Here is a 17,763-nt window from a genome sequence, read left to right on the forward strand (position 1 = left end):
GGGGAGACGGTACCTCGAACGACTACGCGGGTCTGTCGGGTGCCCCTCCGTTCAGTCCGACCCGGACGTTCGAGGGAGACGCGTCCGTCTTCCGTGTTACGTACACGCACAGTATCAGTCATACGCACGTTGTGTCTCTCGCGCTCGTAGGATTCCCGAAGCAGTTTCCGATCTGTGGTGCCTGTTTTACATACGTATACACGCGCAGAGAGAAAGAAAAAGGAGGAAGGAGAGTCTCGGTACTCTCGGAAACGACCTCGTGCACGCGGTACACGAGGCCTCCTCGGACGAAAACGGAACACGCGTTTGCCTACACACAACGTAGACGGATATTTAAACGTGTCGTCCGCGGCGGGGAGAGAGAGAAGGATACACGGGGGAGGGAGGGAGAGAAAGCGAAGAAAAAGCTCTCTCTGGGCCGCCTCGCCGCCGGCTTTCCACGGCCACGAATCGATACCACGCGACCGTCGTCGTCGTCGTCGTCGTCGTCGCTGCCGCCGCCGCCGCCGCCGCCGTCGCCGCGTCGGTTGTTCCTCTCTCTCTCTCTCCCTCTCTCGCGAACGCGTGGCCCTTTCTTCGCTCTTTTTTGGCTTTCTTCCCATCGTTCGTTTCGGCCCCGGGGGAAAGCGGAATCGCGCCGCGCTTCCTCCGCGAGGAGTGCGGAAAAACGCGTCCACGACGAGGATCGACGCGACCGGGTGTTGTAACCGCCTGCTCGCGACGCCTCGAGGTGCGCGACCTAGCTCGAAGCCCATCCCCGGAGAGGAACGCTAACCGGTGATGGTCTACTTGCCCTGAAGCCTGTCCCGTAAAGCGATCGGGAGTTGTTCTCTCACGAGGAACGGTGATTGCGTGCGACGACCGGTCGGTGTGAACTTTTATAAGTGGCGGTTCAGTGACACGTGACGCTGTCTGTTCTCTCGTCGCGTTTGTTTCTCTCTCTCTCTCTCTCTCTTGGTGTATTCTGTGACGAACGGGGTTAACGCGGCAGGTGAGATACTGCGAAGATCCTTCACCACCTTCTGATCGTCGTAAAAGTAAGGAAAATTGCCTATTTCAACGTTGATGACTCTACCTTTATATCGCGCGGTCGCGCTGTTTTTCCGGGACGTTTCCCTAGAGAGCTAACGAACTTAACGTTTACGAGAAGGCGAATTTTACTCGCGCGATTATCTCCGTCGTAGACTTTCGGCGTTTGTGCATTTGAATTATTACGCTTGTAAATTATATACTTGGCGACCGACCAAATTGCGCTGACACCGTTGATTTAAAACTCTACGGTTTCGTCGCGACGCTCGCGTATCCGCCCTCGTTAGACTCGCTAATCGCGCGACTTGTATTCGCGTGAACATCGCGTGCTCTACTTAACCACCCACGATCGCGTTGGAACTTAATGGCGCGAGTCGATTGCGTTAATTAATCTCTCGCTGTAATTTACATTCGAGTAACTTATTGTTAACATTCTTTAGCGTTGACAACTCTGTGTCTTAATGTTTAAAGAATTACAAAATTATTTATGTCACGTGAGAAAATTAATGAGCTTAATATTAATTTTGTTATTAAAAATTTTTTATTTTATTATAATTAAATAATATAATTATAATTGAATCTGATATTGCCTCATTTGCAAAACACATTTTTGTACTGTTTTGTTTTTACGAAACAATATGTATTATACAGTGTATTGTGTGTATTTAAATTCGAGGTGGTTCATTTTAATGATTTATTTTATTTTCACTGCTCTCTCTTCTCTTTTTCATCTTTACCAAATTACAAAATTTACAATGACATTAATATATATGAAAGTTAATAATTATGAATCATTGACATTTCTCTACCATTAATTTGCGAATATATTTTTGTATACTTCTATTTGCGCTTTTAATTTGCAATCTTCTACATGTAGTATAATTATTTTTTATTACGTACAATTTCACGCAAAACATGTTTTTCAAGTTTGATAATTTTGCAGTAACAGATGCAATTGATCGTAACTTTCAACATTGAATGGATTTTTCATGCATTCTTTCGTATTCGCGATTTTTCGTATTTTTCGTATGCACTATACAATTCGCAAGTATATCGCAAAATATACTAGAAATTTTCTTGCAAATATTCTTGTTTGATTCAATATCCCGATGTTGAAAAATCTTATAAACCAACGGAAATTGTGAAAATCTCGCGTGCTTTGAAACGTTTGTTCCCATTGTCGAAAAATTAATCGTCTTTAACAAGTCTAATGTTAGAGATACGCCGACGAAATGGACAAAGCGAGCAGTAGTCAAACGAGAGAACTCGTGCGGGCACATTCTCCATTCTGGTATAATTTATGCCCCCGACATGCTACACGATGACCGACGCGGGCTGCCTCTAATATTTTGGAGAGTCTCTTTATATTCTCAAAGATGATCCGTTGACCACATTAACCCTTTAATAGACAGTGCAGAGTTCGCTTCGTTCAATGTTTATAGTGCATTAAGAGACAAAGATAAATTAAACTCATTATTATTGCATAGCTTTTAATATAATTCAGATATATTTTGGTTAGGCTTTTGTATAATTTAATTTTTTTTTTGTTTTTTATATTGCTAATGGAATTTTATTTTAGTTTTCAATGAAAAAGTCAACTCTAACAACTATATATTTTAGTACGGCTTTTTTATTGTTAAAATGTAGGTTGATTCTGATATAATAAACAGCTTTTTTGTAATAATTTTTTAAATGGGGACAAGAAAATCTAATTTAAAAAATTTTTTATAAATTTGTACTGCATAATAATATTATAAAGAAATGCATGTTTAAAAATATTTGTGTATCACTTTGGTAACGACAAATATTTTTCATCTATTTTCCGAATATTTTGGCAGTAAATAAAAATTTTAACTTCTTTAAATTGAATATAATATATTAATTAGGTGCAAATATTACGAATTAATTACAAATATTTACGGCAGTATTGAATGTTATTTTTATTACATTTGCTCGCTTTTGAAATGTTATGATGTTAAGATAATAAGAGAAAGAATTGCTTCTTCGGGAAGAATTCGATCGATTCGTGGAATCGAGTGTCGCTCGGCGTAAATAAATGATCGAGCGTGAAAAGCCAGGGGAGAAAGTACACAATAACAGACCTATAATTTTCCTCCCTCGCTATAGACTTGGCACGTCGCAGGTCGGCGCGACAGATATTACCATCGTTCTGAATTCTCTCTCTTCTTTGGGGAAAGGGGGCGGGGAATGTAAGTGTACATTCCACTCGTTATTGTTGGCTGAATTAATTACAAATTTATGAAGGGAAGTCGCGAGAAAAGAAATGGAAAGTTCTCAGCTCGATGCTCGCCGGAAGCAGAAATTTGTTGTGCAGATATGAATGCTTATATTCTTGCTTCCCTTTTTCTCTCTCTTTGACTTCTCTTAGAACGGTACGCCGAGGTATATGAAGCTTGCAGAGCGGAGATGATGCCCCTATACTTTAGCGTGCTTAATACGGCAGCACGTTATTGTGTGTCTCCGGAGTTCTTGTCGAGAAACCCGACAACTTTGTTTCAAGGGCTCGCGTTGTCCGAGATACCTGTGGATTAAGACACGATGAATATCGTTTATAACAGTATCATGAGACTAAGGGAGATAAGTCTGGTCAGCGATACTTATAAAGTTTAAAATTACTATCTAACTTGAATCTTTTAGAATTTTATGTATAGTTGAGAGAGACAAGTAGCAAGTAACGAGACAAATTGATAACGTCGTACAGATATCATCCGGCGATTATCGAGTATAAAAATCACTATTTAATATCCGGATATCATTGAAAATTAATATAGAAATTTCCGGTTAACGTTTATACTACTCGATCAAAGACAATTTTTCCCTCAAAGCAGCTGTACTCGAGAACTTGTGGGCGGTATCTGCGCGTAAAGATGTTCTCGCCTTATTCCAATATACCTTCGTCCAAAATACCTTTGGAAAGGGTTCCCTGTCGTTGCCATAAAACAGAAAATCTCACCGGCAGCCTTGCGCGGCCCCGATCGATCGTAACCTTCGCAGTATCATGTACAACCTTCTGCGAGAACCTTCCCCGGTTTTGCTAAAAAAACGACGTCGGTTCGACTTATAGACCCATACGGTTCCTCGAACGATGACTGTGCGCGCGCGTACACGTACGCTTATTTAAATACCAAATAGACCGTTCTCTCCGCGCCGCGAATCTCGTGGTCTGTGATTTTCGTGCCGTCGTCGTCGTCGTCGTCGTCGTTGTCGGAGGGTCGGGATCGTCGTCGTGTCGTCGAGGGTGTCTTCGGGAAAGGGCTGGTGGGACGTGCCTCAAACGAGGCATAAAATCGGAGATGAGTCTGTCGTCGCGCGGAGCGAGTCGTCCTGAATCGAGCGAAAGAGAAAGGGTCGCGAAACCGTTTCGAGCTCCACGGGGCGCATTAATCAATGCAGAAGAATAGCCCCTCGCTCTCGCTGCTACCCACCCTTTTTGTCGTCCGTTCTGTTGTTAGTGCGTATAATCGCGAACGTATATATTTTGTCTGCGAACGCGAATCCCGGGCATTACTGGCGCGACCCACGATCATTGAAGACAGAATTATCACGCGATATTTATTTATATCATTTTTTTTCACCTTGCAAATTTTTATCAGCAACTTTATTTTCTCTTTTCTCGATGAAAATTTAATTAGGGATATTAGCTACTTTCACAACTTTTTAATTTGCGATACTAAGTCTCCCGGCAACTGACTCTCGAAGTAAGATTCTTAATCAAGGTAAAGTGCATTTGTAATTAATGGAAGAATAAGATTTTCTACTTGCACCTCCGAAAGTTCATCCGTTATAACTCGAGCGCTATTAACAATCTAATATCCTTCTTAAGGAAGGATTGATTTAAGATGTTCAAAAGATTTCCGTAGATAAGAGAAGTTACTCCATTTTTTATATACAATTGAAAATAATGATAATATCTGAAAATTACTTGTGATAATGGCGATAAATTAAAAACCGTTGCTTCGGAAAAATGAAATTTTTTATTTAAAAAAAAAAAATTAAGACTGATATAAAATAAAGCTAACAGAATGAAATTTATATATAAATGGATAATCTAATGTAACACGTTTATGAGACTTACGACTATCATGTGTAATTATATGTGTCGCATCAAATAGATATCAAAAATTATTTAAATATAATCCTTGAACTATCTTTACACACTATTATAACGCTCAGCATTTTTCAATTTTACTTTCTGGATTCTAGAAACAATTTGCGTCACGCAAATAATCATGAGTTAAAAGGAAGCGTTGTCGATTCAATGCATTTATAAAAAATCAGAGTCGAGGTCCTTCTCTCCACACACGGTTGCAGAGAGAATCGCAATATTGCGTTTGATGGAAATGATGTGGCTCCACTCCAATTGAAGTGTCGTGAAACGAATCGCGCAATGATGACGATAACAACGGAGTTATTTTTTAGCCTTACTTTCGCCCGACGCCTCTCGATGCCCGAACCTTCCGCCCTTTCGCATTCCACTCTCCTCTCTGCCGACCTACGAATTAATAACCGTTCCGTTGCTGCCGGGATTAAAGTATCCTCTCCCGGAGGGGTGGATTCCGCCGAGAACGAATCCGCAGAGGGCGACGGGACGACACGGTAGGATTGGCCGCGAGAATTAATCACTCGTTCAATCTGCGCGAAATCACGCCATGTAATCGTTCGCCGGGATTCGTTATTAGCGCTCGGAGCGTTGTAAAGCGGCCGCGTGTTGTATTGTAGTTTCGTCGTTGCTACCGGTTTGGTAGAAACGACGGCAAATCGAATGTTTCGATTAATTGACGCCGAGCGACCTTCCGGCTTTTTGCTCATCCCGGTGTTCTTTGGCGTGGAACGTCGAGCGCGCTTCCAGCTTCTTTGCCATCGGTTTCATCATCTTGCCTTCGATCGTGCGTCTTTATGAATTTATTAAGCAAGAACAAAGTCAAATGCGTATATATAATAATAAGTAATAGTTTTGTTCTTGTAAAAAATATTATCAAACTGGAACATTATTTTTTGCATATCTCGTCCTAAGCTATCCTCATTTTTAGAATAATTTTGGGGATATAAAAGATCTTAATTTCTTATATAAGAAAAGATGTATGTTAACTCTTTTATCTATATTTTTTGCATTATTGCTATTTATTAATAAAATATTACGCAACCAAGTCAATCTAGACAGACATAAGAATATTCTTTAGTTTCTATGCGGAGAAATTAGAGAGATAACTTTTCATATTTATGATTTTAATTCAAAGCAACGCGTGTTTCGTCACCTAACCACCTCGCGGCGTATAAATGCTAGACAAGAGTGCGAGCGAAGGAGCAGCGTCCGTAAGCGGGACTCCATTTTGGTTGAAGAATTTTAGAGAGACAAAGAGGATAACATTAGAGTCCTTTACGGTGAGAGAAGCGCATGAGAGGGAAGAAACGAACGGACGCGAGAAAAAGAAGGGAAGTCGGACTAAGACTGATAAGACCTCGTTATGGATTCCGGCGGCGTGCCGGGGTAGGACGTCCTCATTGCCTGAAGTGTCCTGCAAGATACGAAATAATGTCGGCGCGCGCGCACGAACACGCGGAAACGCGAGGATAACTTATCCCGTCCACGCCCCATGGAATTCCTCTTATCTGCCTCTCGAAACTCGTATCTCCGTTTCCGTGACTCATCTCTCTCGCTTCCAATCTCCTACTCTCGGGACAAATCTCGCTCCGGGATCGTGACTACCCTTCCGAAAATAACGTATATCTGGGCGCGATTAGATCCTACGGACTTCCGAGAAAACTCTCGAAAAACGATTGCAAGCCAAGACGTTTCGTTCGCGAGATTTCGGTCTGTATGTTACATACGACCGTCGTGTAATACCACATCTCGAGAATCTTTTGGCGCGATAACATTATGTATCACGTGGAAAACTCTGAGGGAAGAATTTAAGAGTTTTAAAATTGTATAAACAATAGCACAAGACTCTACTAAAAAAGTACTGTACTAAAATATATGTACAGTATTGGTTTCATAAAATTCAGGTACGAAGGCGATTAATATTGTGAATTATATTTTTGTCGTTTTTGACATTTCGCGGGGAAATAAACCAATTAACTTAATGTATTTATATCTTTAACAAGAAATGAGATAGGTATGAGAAGAGATGTCGAAATTATTTTTATATCTTTTATTAATGTCAACTTTATAAGCATTGTATTTTTAATATATAAATGATTTATCGAAAATATATAAATATAATAAAAATTGTATTTTTAGGCGGAAAACATAATCATAAAAATTTCAGTAGCCAGAAAAACAAATGTAAAATAATTTTGATATACAGGGTGTCCGGAATCAATCGCATCACCCGTCGTGTGATAGAGCGGGTTAAACTGATAATGAGTAGGAAAGTTTTTTAACATTTAGCGATTTTTGTAATAATTATTGAGAAATTAATTAAAAATGCTCGATTAATTCGCGTAAGTATAAGTGGCGAGAAAGGACAGTCCAGAGACAACCCAAAAGTTTGCGGTCACTAGGCGCGCGACGAAGTTTTGGGAGGAGCGCTCTACAAATGATAACGGTTACGTACGAGCGATACGTAATGATAAATTCTCGCATCCTAGCAACCACACATCAATGAGTTGTCCCTTTTTACTGCGCGCTTATACTCACGCGAATTGTCGATCTTTTTTAATTAATTTCTCAATAATTATTACAAAAATTGCAAAATGGTAAAGGACTTTCCTACTCAGTTTAACTCACTCTATCTGCACACGACGGGTGATGCGATTGACTTCGGGCACCCTGTATATAAAAAATTTGAATCAAAATTGCATACTGCTAGTGATAAATATTTGGCATACTTCCACTATATAAATGTGATACGATGCTGTATCGCAACCGCGATCGCAATAAAGTAAGAAGATTTAAGATGCACCCCTAAGGTCGTGATTATTTCTCGATGGAGATACTCGAAGACAAGGGGTCGGGTCGAAGACATTTTCCAGGGAAAACACTCGGCCGTACCGCCGGAACTTTATTAGGCGCCGTCTTATTTCTCTCCACAACGCGGACCACCACCGTCTGCATAGTTCTGCGAAGAATTTCGCTACGCTTTCAGTGCAGCAACACTTTGGAAACTGGGTTCTATTGCAGAGAAACAACGTTAAAGAAAACGAGCGTGCGGTCAAAATGTAGATGTAATAGCGCGGTTCCATGACATACGCTCATTCAATTGGAAGCCGTTTTGTCTGTACTATTATTGCAACAAACAATGTCCGAGACAAACAATATGGTTCGAATTTTATAATATTTTTAGGACAGTAGCCACAAAAATTTCAAGCCATATAAAATAAACTAGCATTTTTCTGTATAAAAAACAGTTCAATGCAATTGCTGCATATGAAAAGCTATTTCGCAAATATATTCAATATTTTTGAGTATAATGAATTTTTTCATACAAAATCAATATTTCAATAATAATTAATTATTATACACAATAAAGTTTCGGGCTATGTTTTCTAAATTTTACTTTTAAATTAATATTTTGTAAATTCTAATCTGTTCGCGAAACACGAGATACACACACAAAGTCGAAAATTCTTAATATCTCTTTGATCTTTTTAGGAACAATATAAATATATATGCTTTGCATAAATATATTTCTTTTTTAAAATGTCACATATGCAATTTGTCGAAGAAAAAAAAGAATTCACTTTTTCATTCAAGTTCAACGTATTTTACAATTTATCATAAAATATATGTAAGCTTTAATTCTCTTCTGTCTTTATTTATAAATATAAGAAAATTGTCTTTTTTAAGAGATTAACAAATAGTGAAAAGACATGTTTCTTTATTTCGTAATACCGTTGCTTCAGTGTAGGTACTTGCATCATGCATGCGACTGTTACCGGAAGCCACGAAGTTGGCGTCGCTCACTGTGGACGGTTCCGCCAGCGGTCAGACCGGAACTTCTTACGCGTGATGCTTGTTACATCCGTTTGGCACGGTTGGGAGGGAGAGGAAAGGACCGACCGACGTAGAAAAGAGGTTGGGAAAGAGAAGGATGAGGGGGACGAGAATCTCGCGAGTAACTCTCGCGACCGGGACTCAACTCGCACCGATGAAAAATTCACGTCGACGATAACTCGGCCGTTGCATTTTTCATAGCGCCGCGAAACTTTCTTATCCGTCGCTTATATCCGGTGTCGTTCTCGACCTGTACCGGCGACCACGTGCCTCTGGAGGCTGATAAAGGCTCGCCCGCGCGCGCGTTCGTTGCACTTCCGTCTTGATACCGTCTTTTCCGCCGTTTCTTCTCTCTTTCTTTCGGTTTCCGTTGTATATCTAGGATTTTTCGGCAAACTGAAATTTCCCAGAGTATTTCCTCCCGGTGGGAGAAAGTTTATTTCTTCTTACACGTATGTGCTGTTATTGTGTTGTTGCAATATGATTGAATATCGTGAAGAATTCTCGCGGTCCGGAAAAGATTGATCCGCGATCTTCTACTTTTGCATGAATTTTTATATTTTATTTTATTGTTGGATGCGTGGTATTTTATTGTTAGATGTGTATTCCATAAAAGTATCGTATATAAAACTATATTTTTATGTTTCTAAATAATCGTCAATATATTTTTAGAATGCTAATATACATTTTTAAAGGGCATAATTATCGTAATTATTTTTTTCAATTTTCTAAAAATATTATTGCACATATTCTTATAATTCTACATATATATTTTGCATCGATTAAATTATTTTCAGCGTTAATAGCATAATGATGTTCATCGACCACAATATCACATCAATATCTGGTAGATATAGGAAAATATAAAATAAAATTATTTTCTCTTCGCGTGGAACAAATCTTGCTGTTTGCATTCGATCTATTCGAAATCGCAAGCGTCACTAAATATGGCAACTGGATTTTTTTTTTTTTTTTTTTTTAATTGTCTCCCGGCGAGTGCCCGGAGCAGTCCTTTTGCACGACTTCCGTCGTTCTCATTCGATAGATGATATATGCCAGCAACGACGCAAATAGACACGTCGCTCGGTTTTAGTTGGAACGATTCACTCGCGCGAGACGTCCTCGTGATGACAGTTCGACGTGTTACATCCGGGCGTCCCCTTTTTCACTGTAATTCCGTATCTCGGCGCCGCTCCGAGCCGCGCTGCGCCGCGCGGAAAAGCGATGAAAAATGTGAAAAACGAAAAAGCCCTTTCACGTGATGTCGCGTAACTTTCGTATAGCGTTATGTAACTGCGATCTCGTACCCCGGCGACGCTCCTATTCGTACTCGAATCGGAGACATTTCCTTTACGATGCAATCGTGTGTATTACATTGATTTTTTTAAATAATTTTATTGTTGCATTTTTTGATAGCGATTTGTTAAGAAAAAACTCATTCGAAGGTAGCAATAGTTTTGCAAACAAAAACTGAGTTTTTTATATACGTATGCGTAACACGAATGAAGCAAGATAGCTGTATTTGAAAGGAAAATTCGAAAACATTTTTTTTTATATTACATACACATAATCTTACAACTAATAGATTATTTTTAGAAAATTGACAAAAATTTTACTAATTCATTAATTAAAAAATTTTGTTGCTATGCTTTTGATAAATTATATTTAAAGTTAAATATTAAAGTTCCTAAATGCTCTCTCTATTAAAGTAAAACAATTCAGAAACTATTCTTTCCACAACTTCTTATATATCCAATAAATATACATTATTTTCTTAGGAGAGAAATAATAAAAAAAAAAAAACGCAATAAAAAATAGAATCAATTTTTCACTTCAAAGATTAGGAATTCAATTCTGCGAAAGACAGAATTTCTTTTAATTTACTTATTTTGGATAGGAAATGTTTCATATCGGAAAACTGTCTCCATTTTTAGCCGATAGCGTATGCAGCGAACTGCCTCTCTCGGGCTCGGAGATTCACTGCGCGTCAGTTGGAATTCTCCCGAAAATTCATCCCAAAGAGAGATAGGGCGCTGCCGATCTTTCTATTTCGAATTCAGGCAGTGCGTATTTACCGCGCGTCCCGGCGCGATTAACTCTCATAGGGAAAGTAGATCGTAGCTGGTTTTGCGATTAAATATGCACGATTTGAGGCGAATATAAAGTAGCGGCGAGGGACGCGCGAGGGTCGAATCCGGGGGTCGGTCCGTTACGTCGACGATAGACACACCCTCGGCATCTGGCTCGGTAGGGTTCAAGGGCGAAGCGTTCCGCCACGAACCACGGCGGTACGACGTTGATTCAAAGGAGCGACAACGAGCTTGCTTATCTTCTCTCTCGAGGGTTCCTAGACGCTTCGCTTACGCTTATGAAGTCTGATCGCGTGAGATGCTTCTTCTCTCTTTATCGTCGACACACCTTTCTGGGGTACAAAGAGGATTCCACTTAGAGCGAGCTTCTTAGGCAATTGTTATGAAACGACACCGGTGTCGGGTATTTGATGCTTGCGATAGTGAACGGGATACGATCGCTTAATTGAAATTTAGACAAGTGCAGTAGAGTTTGTCAAAATAAACTGATTTATTGCTCAAGTTTTATCTTTTTTGATTTCTTAATATTTCCTATCTGTTTTTTTTTTTTTTTTTTTAATTAGATTGTGACATACTGTATCTCCATTACACCCATTATTTTTTATTTTGTTTTTATTTAAAAATTTAAATATATTTACATATATTATTTCTTTATATAAGAATTTTCAAAAATACTTATTACTGACTTTTTAATTTGATTGACGATGCACGTTATTCGAAGAAGTTTGTCGTTGCTCCGCTCCTTAGGCATTTAAAATGGTACAAGGGAAGAAAGGCGCTTCATTACGTTTGAGTTTTGTGAGGATTTACCGGCTCCTTTTATGTGAGAACGAGTTTCCCTCTCGAATGTAATCGGGCAGAGATACATACATGCGCAAACTGTATTTCACGACAAGCTTCATTATATGCGTCGTGAACGCGACCGCCGGAATTATATTGATATAACAACGTAACTCGTCTAATTATTGGGGAATAATTCAACGATCTGTAATAATAATTATTGTAACGCCGTTGTAGCAATATTCACGGGGAGAGAAGGCAGCCAGTGCAGTATTAATCAGCCAGGATGCTGTTGCGAGGTCTGCATTATTGCGTACACACAGGGATAGGAATTATATATCTGTGTGTTAATTCAATAACCGCCGCTCTAGTTGACCAACAAAAATACACAATCCGCCATTATTGACGTATAAATTGTTACGAACAATATATATTTGTCATATTAGTAAATCATTTTAAGTGTATTTAAGAGAAATTGACATATATATAATACGTAAAATATGAATGCAGTAAATAAGCTTTTTGAGCAATATTTTTTTATTTATAACGAATAACTGCAACTGAAGTGACAACACAAATACATACAATCTTTTGCAATATTAAATATCACTTACAAGGGAACCTCGCGAACCAAAAATTCTAATTTTGATGAAACTTTACAGACATGTAGGGGGGGTCATAGATGAATTTAGAAATTTTCAGTTGTGGTCCAAAAACGGTTTTAAGGGGTGAAAGCACCCCTTATATGTAGATCGGTTGTTTGCTTTTCTTGATATATTTCGAAAACTATTCGAGATAGCAAAAAATGTTTTGTACAAAAGTTTCATGATAAAAACAGCTCTATTTAACCACATTAATAAAAAATTTTAAAAATAATTTTTTTTTGAAAGAATTATTTTTTTAATTGTATAAAACATTTTTTAATATCTCAAATAGTTTTCTCAAGAAGCCGTTTTACATATAAGGGGTGCTTTCACCTCTTAGAACCATTTTTGGGCTGCAACTGAAAATTTCTAAATTTATATATTGACCCTCCTCCCTCCCCCCCTTTATATGTCTGAAAAGTTTCATCAAAATCAGAATTTTCGGGTTCGCCAAGTTCCCTTGTTAGTAAATTTGAGAGAGTGAATTATATTTTATTATTATAAAAAATAAGAAAATCTGTATATGTCTCTTATGAATTTGATTAAGAAATTGATTTCGCGTAAAATTTTGACAGCATATAAACATGTAATATATAAAATTGCGGAATATATAACAATTTTTCGTGACTGAAAACTCAAGTTAGTTTCTTCTCTCTTTCTCTCTTTCTCTCTTTCTCTTTCTCTGTCTATAATATCATTTTTTTATAATAATTATTCTCGTCTACAAGATCTTAAAACACATAACATATGCGATCATGCGATCCTTGTGCGACTGCAAGGATCCTGGTCCACACGATTTAAAATAAATACCGGTTTCGCACCTGCTCAAAGGGACGAGACGGAATGCGGGGAACGCGCGCGCGGCTCTCGTTGAGGGGATCGTTGAAAAATCTCGATCCCTCATCCAACTCATTAAGGATACGGCATGACGTAGGGCGTTTACCTAATTTAAATATTCCCCCTCGGTCCCGCAAGGGATCCCGAGAGTTTTCTAATTTAACCGCGGTGGCTCGCGCGTCTGTCGTTCTTCCCCCTTTCTGCGCTCATACCTCAGGACTCGTTAAAGTCCATTAAGCGGTGAAGAAAAGACAGACGAACGAGGAGAAAGAGGGACGAGTATCGCAGGTGCCTGCCTCTCTTTTAGAGACGCAGGTGTTGCCAGGCTTCCTTCTCGTAAGATTTCATTGGACATCGTGTATGCCTCTCTCGCTATTCTGTGACATTTTTTTGAACATCGCAATTCTATGCAGCGTCTCACCTGTCCATTATGAGTCGTTCTATCACGAATCTAAAGTTTATCAAATTTAATAAGGACAGATCTCGCATGGTAGGGCATTATACAAGAAGGATAACGTTAGGAAACAAAATTTGACAGCACATTGTATCTCTTTCAATATTATATTTAAGAATAAAAACATTAACATACAGATCGATATAACTGGTGACAATTTCGCTTAATTTATATATTTTTATATGTACAATATATACGATTCTATTTTAATAAATAATATATTACGAATGTGACTATAAAAAGTCACACACATACACATCGCGTCTTTAATTTTTTATATTTAATATATATTAATAGCATATTGAGTGAAATAATTCGATTACTTTGTTTATTTGATTCGCCATTTCCAAAGCAAATATATACGTCAGATATGTTATCCTAGAAAAACAGAAAGAGAAGGAAAAAAATTTAAAGAGACGAGAAGCCTTATAATGATATGCTTCGTAACAATTTCCAACCAAAAACAATTGGAATTTGATGAAGATATCGAGTGTCCAGACAATTCATTTCGAGTAGCTTTTCGATGGGAGCGAAAATATTGGCAGATATATTTTCTGATTCTTTTAACAATATATAACAATAATTCATATAGGAAATAATATAGTTTTGAAATATATCTCTTTCTTCAATCTTTTTGCATTAAATCTTAGATGATAGTTTAAATCATGGTTTTATTTATTTTAAGTAAAAACGGATTTAAACAAAAACTGGTAAATTACTATTACAATATAAAATTGTATTTATAATTATCTAAATGTTGGAAAGAGAATTGATAGAAAAAAGAATTTATTAGCAAATAGACTATAAATAGATAAACTGTACAATTATTTATTTTTCGTCAATTTTGTATAAAAAATTGTACATGACAGTTAAAGCATTGATTGATTTACGTGATAAATTATCAAAGAACTCAAATTTTGGTCATCATCGTTCATCAAATCCCTTTTGTATAGCTGTCGAGAGCGAGATCTAGGGTGACTGAGTCACCCCACGCTTGTGTTCCCAAAGTTAATGCCCCTCCTACCCAATTGGCCAATCCAAAGATTAATATTAGCGATCAGAAGTCGAAAAGAGTGACTGTTTATCGAGCATCGAATATCCAAGTGTCGCGGCATTTCCGAAATTTTGCTTTCGTCTCTCTCTCTCTCTCTCTCTCTCTCTCTCTCTCTCTCTCTCTCTCTCTCCCTTCAGCGATGGTAGATTCGTCGCGTCATCCTCGCACAAATGAGCGAGCTCATGCGCGCGGCTTCTCCGCACAATGGCCGCGCGCGGTCGTGCAAAATACTGTGTACAAGGCGCGGAAATGCGGCGGGAGGAAGGAAGCAGATTCCATTTGCGGCTAAATGACTGATGCGTTCGCGTGTTGCGCGTCACGTTATGACTCTGGACGTGCGATGATATATCGCCGTAACCATCGCATACACGTTCGTAGGCGAGCGAGTGCGCGCGTGTTTGTGTGTATGTGTGCATTAAATGTGTGCGCGGGAGGATGTGTGCGTTAACGCGTACATTTACGGGTAAACCACGAGTCCCAGGGCCGTAACAAGAAGCTCGCATTTCAGAGCGTTTAATCATGCTGAAGTATTTCGAAGAGTTTAATGAAGACAAATAGGTATGATATTGTTTACTCAGAAATACGTGCGACGATTAATACGGGAATTTAGGTGCGGTAATTAAAAGGAATTTGGGTGGTTGGAACCGGATGGACGATTCTCCGTTTCGATTTTTCTAAATGATAAAGTATATTATTTATATAAAATGGTATCTGTGTCATTTTATATATTAAAATAAGAGTCTTGCAAAAAATTAAGATTTAATAATCATTAATTAAAAATATTATTCTTATAAAAAGTAATAGATCTTGAATAATCTTTCGTTTATTTTTGCAATTTTTATATCCCAAAAAATGTACGCGACATTTTATTTCTAGATACTTTACTAGTTAAGGGGATTAATAAACGTAAAATCTTGGCCGCCGCTAAATTGGGTAGTTTTTGTATGGAGTATCGCGAGTATAGTATAGCAATGCTCGGTCAGCATTATGAAATTCACGAAAGTACATAGTTGTACTGTGTTGTCTTGACGACGAGTGTGGTCACCGTCTACGATATCGACGATAGTGTTGGCTCTGTTGACCGGAAGACCCGGTATACGATGTTGGCCAGTATGTATCACGCACACACATATGCATACACATACAAGTAAAAGGTGCGCAATTTGAATGTCGGCCTTGGTGGTGGTGCATCACCGCGAGATTACTCCATTATACCTCATAGACAATGGAAACCGCTTACCTGCCCGTAAATGGCTTCGTCTACCGCGAGAAGACGACCGAGAATCTTCTCCTTCTCGCTCTTTAACCTTTCCGCTGCGTTCTATTCCACCCGCTGTGTTTCGCCTCTCGTTGTGTATCTCGCTTACCTCGCCCCCTTTATAACTCCGATTTACTTATTGTTCGAAGATATACTTTGCGGCGAAATGCGATAAAAAAGATTATTCATTTCATCTAATAATATTTGCCGCTCGCGACTTCATAATTGTCTCATTATTAGTTTTATGTACATGTATTAACTTTTATATATACAGCTGATTTTTTTATGAACCTGTTATGAACAATAAATATGTATGTAATCTTTTATTTAAGGAGGATTAGTATCAATTTAGATACAGTTTTTGATGAATTTCTTTATTTGTGTATATATTGATTTTCTAAAGATTGTCCAACATTACAATAAATAACTATTTTTTCAAGCAAAATATATCTATCTCGTTAATTTGTTATTGACAGGGGGAAATATAACTTTCTAAATATATCCGCTTTTCTTGCTACATTTTATATGTACATACATCTATTAATATGACATATATGTATAAAGCTAGATTAATATTAATTGATTTTATTAATATTATTTTATATTAACATTCTACAATTAAATCACTGCATTGAAATAAATTATAAACCATATGATTATATAAATCACACATATACAATTATATAATATAAAATATAAATACTTATATATTATATATAAATATATAATGTATTTATATATGAAGTTTGCATCAATATAATAATATGAAATTATTTTAATTGTATATATACATATATATTTGCGTATACTCTTTCGTAGTTCCCACGAGTTTCGTTTTACCATATCGAATAAATCGTGTTCCGTCCCTTTCTTGAATAGCCGCCGCTCTTTTATCCAACGACGTTCTCTCGCCGAGCCTGACGCGCTTCGCGGTCTCCCGCTTTAACCATTCTCTCTCTCTCTCTCTCTCTTTCTCTCTCTCTCTCTCTCTCTCTCTCTCTCTCTCTCTCTCATCCTCCCTTCTTGTCGTATATTCTCTTTCTCATCGATCGTCTCTCGTCAAAGCTTCCCTTTCCATCCGCCCTAACATCGTTACGATATCGTCGCGTGCTCCCGAGACACGTTCGACACAGGTTCGGAGTTGTTTGAAGGTGTCTGGAGCGGGGATGGCAGGAACAGGGAACAACGGTAATCGGGGGTAGGAGCGGTTGTAATCGCGCGGGGATGCGACCGCACTCTCTCTCTCTCTCTCTCTCTCTCTCTCTCATCCTCCCTTCTTGTCGTATATTCTCTTTCTCATCGATCGTCTCTCGTCAAAGCTTCCCTTTCCATCCGCCCTAACATCGTTACGATATCGTCGCGTGCTCCCGAGACACGTTCGACACAGGTTCGGAGTTGTTTGAAGGTGTCTGGAGCGGGGATGGCAGGAACAGGGAACAACGGTAATCGGGGGTAGGAGCGGTTGTAATCGCGCGGGGATGCGACCGCACCCCTCGTCGATGTAGCCTCATTGCGCGATTGATGTGACACATGTGCCAGCTTTATGATGACGGCTTAAATACGCCTTCTTTAATTGAATCGACATTAATCAAATTTTGATTGAACCAATGTTCAAAGCTGACAGATCGAAACGTATAAACAAAGGATGCAAGACGTTCAC

At 38.5% G+C, this 17,763-nt stretch overlaps 1 protein-coding gene across 1 annotated transcript in view; it reads left to right on the top strand.

Annotated features, from left to right (window-relative positions):
• Nucleotides 1-59: 59 nt before the first annotated feature.
• Nucleotides 60-17,763, top strand: part of LOC115244919 — a 239,805-nt gene continuing 222,101 nt past the window's right edge. Inside the window, exon 1 of the mRNA XM_029822936.1 lies at nt 60-1,037. The gene's annotated coding sequence lies outside the window, so the exon portion shown is untranslated. The remainder of the gene's footprint in view (nt 1,038-17,763) is intronic.

The sequence above is a fragment of the Formica exsecta genome, unplaced genomic scaffold (assembly GCF_003651465.1).
Source record: "Formica exsecta isolate Colony F162 unplaced genomic scaffold, ASM365146v1 scaffold122, whole genome shotgun sequence".
NCBI classification, from domain to species: domain Eukaryota; kingdom Metazoa; phylum Arthropoda; class Insecta; order Hymenoptera; family Formicidae; genus Formica; species Formica exsecta.